Raw genomic sequence first — 10,485 nt, forward strand, 5'->3', positions numbered from 1 at the left:
TTTTTTTAATTTTTTTTTTTTTGCTTCTTTAGTGAACCACCATGAGGTACAGCTGTAGACTTACTAGTTGTTGTGCTTGGGTTTCAGTTATACAATGATTGGGTCCCATCCCACCACCAGTGCCCATTCTCCACTCCAAACAATCCCAGTATCCTACCCAAACCCCATCCCCATCCCACTCTGCCTCTTTGGTAGGGCACTCCCTTTTGTTCTATCTCTCCTTTTGGTTGCTGTGGTCTGCAGAAGAGACACTGGGTGGCAATCATGTTCCGTTCATAGACTACTTTAAGCAGGCATCTCCCTTCCTGGGCAGATCTTCCCAGCACCCTTTATTGGGTGCTCCCTTCTCTATCTGTGCTGCCTTTACCCCTAGATAATGCAGCTGGCCTCTAAGCCATGGAGTGAACAACCTGGTATTTATCACAGCTGTTCTTGGGTGTTAGTCTCTTATTTTGTTACTTTATGTTACCCAGATGAATGCAACCTTTCTATGTCTGTCCCTCTCTTTCTGACTCATTTCGCTTAGCATACTATTTTCCATGTAGTACCACACAAGAACAATTTTCAAGCTCACTAGTAGACAAAGAGCACAAATTAAAATGAGAAATTAAAATTTCCCCACAAATTACAAATATTTAAAAATCAGGTAATATCTTTTCCTAAAGATGATCAATATATCCTAGATATATCAAAAAATCTAAGAAAAAGTATGCCATGAATGTATAAAATATATGCAGATAATTTATTTGATTGGACCCCAGACTTAGTATAGGGGTTAAAGCAATTACCATGCACACAGTCAACCCAAATTAATGGCTGGCTCCACCAGGAATAACCCTTGAGCACAGAGTCAGAAGTCCCAAGCACCACATACTATGGCCCAAATACCCCCCAAAAAAGAAATATAATTTATCACTTATTACTATAAACTACAAATGTATTATAAAGTCCATTAGAAAATGCATTTTAATTTTTTAAAATGTATCAAAATGTACAGATTTCCATACCACACATATCACTACTTAGACAATGTAAGTAAATACTATTAAAAAACCATCTTCTTGGTCAATAGCAGACTATTAAGTTTGGGGACTTTCAAAAGTTATATAGGAATTAGCACCCTTAACCTTTATGTTACTCAAGAATCAGTTATATGTTTTTCTTTTCTTCCTTTTTTGTGGCAAATGGAGCGCACCCATATGTGTTCTGGGCTCACTTTTGACTCTGTATGCAGAGATCACTTCTGGAAGGCTCAGGATTCTGGGGATTGAACTCAGATTCGCTGCATACAAACCCTCTACATATAGCACTAACTATGTGGCCCACATGTTTCTTTTTTAAATAACATTTTAATAAATCATTTTAAATAATTTTTTTAAAAAACATTTTTAATGAAACATTTCATTAAAAAGATTAATGTAGTGAAATACTCTTTTAATGATTAAAGTAAATTTAAAAATTAGAATAATACTTGGTAAAGCATAGGAACACAGCAGAAATATATGATGAAATATATGATGGTATATATCTTATTTGTAAATTTGTAACTGTAACACATTGTCCTTTTCCATTTCAAGGATGAGATGAATCCATAGAGTAGATTCGTTCACTCACAATACTATATTCTCTCCTGGATGCTTTTTAAAACTACTTGCCAATGTGCCTGTTTCTAAACTTTTTGAGTACTATAGCCCTCTTTGCTATTGTTAGATGTTTCTCTTGTTTTACTTTTACTTTCTGTTCCAATCTTAATGGTATCACCTTCTACTCAGTCAACCTAGCTAAACCCTAAGGTCTCTTCCACTTTCTCCTGCACAAGTCTCTGCTTTCTGACAAAAGGGAGGACCTCGGAATGCTGACATAAATCTAATACCCAGGGCTGCAGGAGATAGTGTAGTGCTTATGGAACTTGTCTCACATGCTCTCAATTTGACTCCCGGCACCACCGGATTGCCAGAGTATCAAAGGCTGTATAGCCTCAGAGGACCCCAAGCAACATGGACACGTTTTCTGAGAATTACCTGTGGGGCCCCCACACCTCCTGAGCATTGCTTTAGAGACTCTCCCAGCAACCAAAAATATTTAATGCCCCAGAAATATGTACTTGTCTTAAATAGGGACCCTCACTTGAGGTGAGGTTCACAAGGAAATATTGCATGAAAACATAAATCAAAGAGCAGGGGAGACAGTGTAAATCATGTGAGTACAGATCATATATTGGGTGAAATGTGTTAAGATTCAGATGCCCTAGTCTTCGTAACAGGGATATTCCTTCAAAACTGCCCCCAATATACTGGAAAGGTTCTAGAATATTAGATGACTGAAACTCAATTATGAGCAACTTTGTAACTGTGTATCTCTTAGTGATTCTAATAGTTAAAGTAAAATTTAAATACACCCATCAAAGTTACCTTTTTACCACTAAATGGGAAACATACTTTCTAATACTTATCCTCACCAAAAGCTCAACAGAGTGTGATGATTGCCAAAAAAGTGTCCTCCCTTGCATTTTTGTCATGATACTTATTAATACTTAACTCTTCGTTTTTTTTTCCCTCTTCTCATGCCAAATCTTCCCGTCTCCCTTGCAAGCTCCTGAAACATTATCCATTCAACATTAATGCAACTTTGCCACTGCTCCTCTTGAAGTCTTGTCCAGGAACTGATTCTAAAACATAACATAGCTGCAATTAGAGTATTCAGGCCAAAGACAGTCATTGATGTATCTTTGGGTTTAGCATTCTTCAAGATATTGGCACACAGGTGAGTAATATATTTTTCCTCCAGTGAACACAAATATATATATATATATATATATATATATATATATAATGTCAGAGAAACATGTACTTGTCTAAAATAGGGACACTCACTTCTGGTGAGTTTCACAAGGAAATATTGCATGAAAACGTAAATCAAAGATCAGGGGAGAGAGTGTAAATCATGTGAGTACAGATCATATATTTGGTGAAATATGTTAAGATTCAGATGCCCTAGTCTTCGCACCAGGGATATTCCTTCAAAAACACCCCCATTTTTCTGGAAGGGTGCTAGAACATTATATGACTGAAACTCAATTATGAGCAACCTTGTAACTGTGTATCTCTTGGTGATTCTAATTTTTAAAGTAATTTTTAAATGTACCCATCAAAGTTACCTTTTTACCACTAAATGGGAAAGATACTTTCTAATACTTATCCTCACCAAAAGCTCAACAGAGTGTGACGATTGCCAAAAAATGACCTCCCTTGCATTTTTGTCATGATACTTATTAATACTTAACTCTTCGTTTTTTTCCCCTCTTCTCATGCCAAATCTTTCCGCCTCCCTTGCAAGCTCCTCAAACATTATCCATTCAACATTGTTGCTCTTTGCCACTGCTTCTCTTGACTTCTTGTCCATGAACTGATTCTAAAACATAACATAACTGCAATTACAGTATTCATGCCAGAGGCCAGCATTGATGTATCTTTGGGTTTAGCATTCTTCAAGCTATTGGCACCTACAGGTGAGTAACATATTTTTTTCTACTGAGAACACAAAAATAGATATGCTGGTTTTTAAAGTTCTAACAGTAGTCTGAGATACCAATTAAGGATATATATTTTTAAATTTTTATTGAATATCTGTGAGTTAGACCATTACAAACTATTCATAATTTGCTTCCAGTCATACAACGATCCAACATGCTTCCCTCCACTAGTGTGAATTTCCCACCACCAATGTCCCTGGTTCCCTACAACATCCCCCAACACCCTACCCCACCCCCACCTGTCTCTATGGCAGGCTCTTTAAATTCTTTCTCTCTCCTTTTAATTTTGTGCATTATGTTTCTCATACAGGTACTAAGAGGTCATCATGTTTGTTTAAGGAATTTAGTATTTTTATTGGGGGGTCACATCCGGCGATGCTCAGGAGTTATTCCTGGCTCTGCAGTCAGGAATTACTCCTAGCCGAGCTCAAGGAATCATATGGGATGCTGATATTCGAACCCGGGTCGGCAGCATGTAAGGCAAACACCCTACCCACTGTGCTATCGCTTCAGCCCCGGAATTTAGTATTTTTATCAGGAAGGTAAGGCTGGAGTTGCTTTGAGGTATGGACATGACTGCTGCGGCTTCCATAAGTACAAGGCAGTGAGGGTGGGCTGCCCATCCTGACTCAGAGAAAGCCTAGAGATTTCAGTCACAAAACCCGCATATCCGAAATTTCAGCTGTTATATTTCAGTGAAATCCATCCTGAGATGATGTAATGAGACTAGGGCATGGTAGAGATTTTGGTTTGTGGGAGCAAGTGGCTGCCCTGAGTTCTGGTTGCGTGGGCAACAAACTAACCTGCCTCCCTCCGATTTACCCTAGTATGTTCTGCCGTGTGCAGGTCCAAGGTTAACTGTGACTTTTGATCTCTTTCAAGATTTATTTATGGGTCACTTAAGCAAGACCAATACATTAGCTTGTATAGCTGAGCCAGGGGTGGTTTGTGAACATGACTCCCTCATATCTTTTGGGCGTTTAATTTCTTGGGAAACTTAGTCCTGAGGTGTTGGGATCCAGCCAGAGGCACAGTGGAAATCTGGGGTTATCAGGCAGCATGATGGCACCATTAGACTGTAGATACACTCACCTCGAGCGTGCAGGTTGACTTCCTGGAGGCACTGCACCCCCAGACTAATAAATATTCATTGAATTAATGAACGAATAATCAACATTTTCAAAATGTGTCACTTTATTGCATTTTAGAAGGGTAACTTCTAACAGGGAAATCATTTTCATGGTATAATCAAGACCTCCGGTTCATTCTTAATATATTTAATAAAAGCTACACATTCTGGAAATTCATACAAAGAAATTCTTTATATTATCTGTCTTCATAATCTACTTGTAAATTACTCAGATATCACAGTTTATACCACTGTTCTTAGCATAGAAATTTACAGATAGAAAGTGTTTAGTAAAAATTCATTTTGGGGGCTGGAGCAATAGCACAGGGGGTAGGACGTTTGCCTTGCACGCAACCAAACTAAGTTCGATTCCCAGCATCCCATATGGTCCCTCGAGTACCGCCAGGAGTAATTCCTGAGTGCATGAACCAGGAATAACTCCTGAGCATCGCAGGGTGTGACCCAAAAAGAAAAAAATTCATTTTGGCACTTCTGTTGAATATAGTACTGGAAGTACTTGCAATAGGAGTTATATAAAAAAAGATATTAAGGGCAGTCATGTAGGAAAAGTAGAAATCAGGCTCTCACTATTCACAGAAGACGTGATACTATATTTAGAGAATTCTAAAACCTCTACCAAAAAACTCCTAGAAACAAGAGATTTATATGGAAAAGTTGCAGGCTATAAAATGAATACCTAAAAGTCTATGGCTTTTCTATATGCAAATAATGAGAGAGAAGAAAGTGACATGAAGAAAGCAACCCATTCACAATCATGCCTCAGAAAATCAAGTATCTCAGAATCACCTTAACTAAGGAAGTGAAGGACCTATACAACAGAAAATAAGAGGAAACGAAGAAATGGAAACATATCTCCTGCTTATTTATTGGGAGAATTAACATTGTCAAAATGACAATACTCCCCAAGGCATTGTACAAATTCAATGCGATCCCTATAAAGATACCCATAATATTCTTCAAAGAAGTTTATCAATCACTCCTGAAATTCATATGGAACAACAAACGCCCACGAATAGCTAAAGCAATTCTTGGGACAAAGACGATGGGAGGCCTCACCTTCCCCAACCTCAAACTCTACTACAAAGCGATAATAATTAAAACAGCATGGTACTGGAACAAAGGCAAAGCCGCCGACCAATGGAACATCATTGAATATACTGACACACACATTCAAATATATGTTCATCTAATCTTTGATAAGGGAGCAAGAAATGTGAAGTGGAGCAAGAAAGACTTCTTTAACAAACGGTGCTGGAAAAACTGGACAGCGACATGCAATAAAATGGGCTCAAACCTCTACCTAACAGCAAGCACAAAAGTCAGATGAAAATGGGTCAAAGACCTCAACATCAGAACAGAATTCATCAGGTACATTGAAGACAAGGTGGTTAAAACCCTCCACGACATTGAAGCTAAAGGTATCTTCAAAGATAACATGCCACTGGCCAAAAAAGTGAAAACAGAGATGAACAAAGGGGACTATCTTAAATTAAGTAGCTTCTGCACCTCAAAAGAAACAGTGACCAGAATACAAAGACAATCTACAGAATGGGAAAGGATATTCACCCAATGCCTATGTAATAAGGGGTTGATATCAATGATATACAAGGCACTTGTTGAACTCTACAAGAAGAAATCATGCAACCCCATCAGAAAATGGGATGATGAAATGAACAGTAACTTTCTCAAAGAAGATACCGAATGGCCAAAAGGCACATGAAAAATGCTCTTCATCACTAATCATCAGGGAATGCAGGTCCAACCAACAAAGAGATATCAGCTCACACCACTGAAACTGACCCACATCCAAAAGAACAAAAGCTACCGGTGTTGCCATGGATGTGGGGAAAAAGGGACTCTCCTTCACTGCTGGTGAAAATGCGGACAGGTTCAGCCATTTTGGAAAACAGTATGAACGGTTCTCCGAATACTAGAAATTGAGCTCCCATTTGACCCAGCAATATCACTCCTGGAAATATAGCCTGGAGAGGCAAAAAAGTACAGCCGAAATGACATCTGCACTTGTATGTTCATTGCTGCACTGTTCACAATAGCCAAAATCTGGGGAAAAAAAAACCTAGTGCCCAAGAACAGATGACTTGTTAATAACACTTTGTTTCATCTACACAGTGGAATACTATGCAGCTGTTAGAAAAGAAGAAGTCATGAAATTTGCATAAAGTGGATCAACATAGAAAGTGAAATGAGTCAGAAAGATATGGACGGACATTGAAAGGTTGTACTCATCTGTGGAATATAAAGTAACAGAATGAGAGACTAATACCCAAGAATAGAGTGATAAGGACTAGGAGGTATGCTCCAGGCCTTGCCTTGGAAGCCGGCATCACATGCTGGGGGGAAAGGCAGCTCAGATAGAGGTCAGAACACCCACTAAAGGGTATTTGGAGGACCCGCTCTGGGTGGGAGATGCATGACAAAAGTAGACCATAGAGCCATTCTTTCTGCCCCACCAAGATCACGATTTGACCCCCACAAGAGGCTATCCGGCACGACCACAGCACCAGAGGCACGTGGAACCAATTCAGAACCCAGAGGCTTTTGGCAGAAATGTGACTGAACTATGCATTAAGCTACGGCACCATTCTCCCTCAGGTGGGAAAGGGTATTTGTCGCTTCTGCCTTTCTCCCCACTGGCGGCACGATTCCCACCACCTCAGAGACTATTGGACAGCCAGGTATGAGCTAGGGTGACAGGGCAACTACATCCTCGTGGGATTGGGGGTGAGGGGTGAAACCAGCCCATTCGTCCTGCCAGCCAAGACCATAAGTTGCCCACCACGAGTGGCTCTCTGGCATGCCATGGCCCCAGAGAACAAAAGAGAATGCCCTGCCACAAAGGCACGTTTGGGGGCATGGTGGGAGGAATACTGGTATCATTGGTGGTGGAGAACGATTTCCTTGAGCAGGCACCAGTTACATCTCCATTCGTCCTAGCCCTCAGATTTTAGCAAGTACCACATTGGAGGTTTTTTCACGGTCAGGGAAATGAGATACTTCATTGTTTCTGGGTTTTGGCATATAGAATACACCACGGGTAGCTTGCCAGTCTCTGCCATGTAGGCAAGATACGCTTGGTAACCTGCCATGTTCTCCGAGAAAGACAACTGGACAATATGAGTTGTTGTCTTATCAACAAGATCCAGTCTCTGGATCTTGGCCATTGATGGAATTACATGGCTCCAGAGGCAATCCGGGGGTGTAACCCTTAGCTACTGGAAGATGGGGGATCTGGATGGAGGAGGCCCATTCTTGGTCCGAGCAGACTTGAATATCTCAGCCCCGGGTCCCGCACACCTGGGTTCCTCTGCCAGTTCTTCATGCATGAGGCTCCTTCAAGTGTGGTGAGAGTGGTCTTAAGCATACCTATTGCTGGTTGCAGAGGTCTTCAGCTGTCAGGTCTCTGCTCGGGGTGGTGAGGGAAACACAACCCACACACTCCAAGGGGCCCTGGTGAGGAAAGCCAGGTGCGGCGTCAGGAGACCGTCATTTCAGAGATACCTAGACTTAATTTTAGATCGAAAAGTACACATCATTCAAACAGTTGTATGTGCTTAGTAATAAAATATTACACACATGTTCAATCACCTAAGAAAGCCCATTCTGCTCAGGGAACTAGATTTTTAATTACAGGTCTGTTTTGCCCATGTGGAATGACTGAGAATCACTATGAGTAGATATAAAACTCACTATACACACAAAGATGCACACAGGTTACTTTGAGTCATCTGTGTTGTTAATGTGTCTTGGCCATTAAACTACATTGAGACCCCTTTTATGTCCTTTACAGGAGCCTCATGAGTCTCACCTTCCCTTCAAGTTGAACTTGTAATAAGGTGGAATGAAATCATCAATATGCTTCTCACCTCTTCCTTCAGGAGAAAAATCCTACTTACTTTCAAGGTGGTCAAAGTGCGGACAACGCAATCCACTGTTTTCTGGAGATGTACACGGGACCGAGGTGAGAATATCAAAAGGCTCCAGTTTAATTTTCTTAATGAAGGTTTCAGGGTAGAGCATTAAACAAGACTGATACACCACCTTCCAAAAGAATTATTTTGCAAAACTTATGCCCTGGGTATGGTAAAAGATAATATGGTAAAAACCAGACTTTTCCTTCTGGGACATTAATGTTCTAAATTTATCACTTCAAGCTGCTTTGAAATACCTTCCTAGATTGGGAATCACTGTCTGCCATAGGAGTGAGTAAGGACAACACTCAAAGAAATCAGAAGAGAAAAATAGGGAAAAAAATCAGCTCTTATACTCAGTTTGGCAACACATATACTAAAATTGAAATGATACAGAGATTAGCATGATCCTTACACAGAGATGACAGGCCAACTTGTAAAGTGTTCCATATTTTTGTTGCATTAAGAATTAACAGGGCTACTTTAAGCTAAGACAAGCCCCACAAATACTCAAAATTTCGACATAAAGATAGCAAAAATCCCCATCACAATGATCTCTCTCAATGTCAATGGACTAAGTACACCAATTCAGAGGCACAGGATGGCAGGATGAAATAGAAAACTGAACCCAACATTCTGCTGCCTGCAAGAAAAATATCTGAATAATCAAAGCAACCATGGGCTCAAAGTCAAAGGCTGGAAAACAATTCTTCAAGAAAAGAACACCTCCAAAAAGCTGCAGTGGCCATACTAGTATCAGACCACGTGGACTTCAGGCTAAAGGTTATAAGAGACAGTGAAGGTCATTTGTTAATGATCATGGGATATGTACATCAGAAAGAACTCACCCTCCTCAATGTATATGCTCCTAATGACAGACCAGAAAAATACGTAAAAACAACTTCTAATAGACTTAAAGAAAAACATTGATAGCAACACAATACTAGATGGAGATTTCAACAGTACTTTCTCACTTCTCAATAGATCAAACAGACAAAAACTCGGCAAGAAAATATTTTATTTGAGGGAAATAATGAACAACCATTGGCTTAGAGAAGAAATCAAAGAGGAAATAAAAAGATTCCAGAAAAAAATGATAACGAGGAACTATCAGAACGTGTGGGACAGAGCAAAAGCAGTTCTAAGAGGAAAGTTTATAGCTCCGCCAGAATTCAACTGGAAGAAAGAAAGGGCCTACAAAAATAACTTACAGCTCAAGATTTTGGAAAATACCAAGAAAAGGAGTCCAAACTTGACAGGAGGAAAGAAATAATAAAACCTGGAGCAGAAATCAATGAGATATAATCCCAAAATACAATCCAGTAGACCAACAAAAGCAAGAGATGGTTCTTTGAGAAAATAAAAAAGATCGATAAACCACTAGCAGAACTCACAAAGAAGAAAAGAGAAAGAATCCTAATAAATCGAATCAGAAATGCAAAGGGGGACATCATAATAGAAACTACAAAATCCATAGGATCATCAGAGATTATTTTGAGAATCTTTACAGCAGGAAATGAGACAATCTTGAATAAATTGATAAATTACTGGATTCCAATTACCTCCCAAGGCTGAACAAAGAACATTTTGAAAACTCGAACCCATCACTACAAGGAAATTGAAATGATAATCAAAAGTATCCCCCAAAACAGGAGCCCAGGCCCAAATGGATTCACTAATGAAGTATTTCGAAACCTTTCAAGAGGACCTACTGCCAACATTTTTTAAGATTTTCCAGGAAATTGAAGAAACAGAAATACTCCCAAACAATTTCTATGAGACAAAGATCAGCCTGATACTCAAATCAGACAGAGACACCACAAAAAAGAAAATTACAGACCTATTTCCTTGATAAATCCAAAGATCCTCAAGAT

General features: G+C 39.6%; 1 pseudogene; it reads left to right on the forward strand.

Moving 5' to 3' along the window:
• The first annotated feature begins 8,970 nt into the window (after window positions 1-8,970).
• Window positions 8,971-9,067, forward strand: LOC130040944 (uncharacterized; annotated as a pseudogene).
• Window positions 9,068-10,485: the final 1,418 nt, after the last annotated feature.

This window comes from Sorex fumeus, unplaced genomic scaffold (assembly GCF_029834395.1).
Source record: "Sorex fumeus unplaced genomic scaffold, SorFum_2.1 ptg000095l, whole genome shotgun sequence".
NCBI lineage: Eukaryota > Metazoa > Chordata > Mammalia > Eulipotyphla > Soricidae > Sorex > Sorex fumeus.